Here is a 334-nt window from a genome sequence, read left to right as displayed (position 1 = left end):
CACCAATATTTGGATTGATTGTTGTTATTAGTAATCTGAACAACACCTATTCACAACAAAAGCGAAACACGTCACTCATCTAGTACTGATCGTACTCCAAACGAGCAATACTCACAAAACTGAAGCTGCGGGATGAGGACATGGAAGCAGGGGTTCTCTCCTCCTCAATGGGTTCCATGGGTTCGTCTCCGTTAAGCGGCAGAACCATTGGGCTGGGGGTGTAGCTGCAAGGGGACACGTCGGCGGCGGCCGCGGCCTCCTCGCCGTCCGGGGCCTGACTCAGATGCTCGTCCGGGCGCGTTCCTCCTGCGGGGAAGGGCGGGGGTCGGATCTT

At 55.7% G+C, this 334-nt stretch overlaps 1 protein-coding gene across 1 annotated transcript in view; it reads right to left on the bottom strand.

Annotated features, from left to right (window-relative positions):
- The window catches only part of LOC119588787, a gene marked incomplete in the record, with an annotated part of 27513 nt that overhangs the window by 7095 nt on the left and 20084 nt on the right, over positions 1-334 (bottom strand).

This window comes from Penaeus monodon, chromosome 24 (genome assembly GCF_015228065.2).
Source record: "Penaeus monodon isolate SGIC_2016 chromosome 24, NSTDA_Pmon_1, whole genome shotgun sequence".
Classification (NCBI taxonomy): Eukaryota; Metazoa; Arthropoda; class Malacostraca; order Decapoda; family Penaeidae; genus Penaeus; species Penaeus monodon.
Note: the sequence above shows the minus strand (reverse complement) of the source record. Positions and strands in the feature narration are given on the sequence as shown.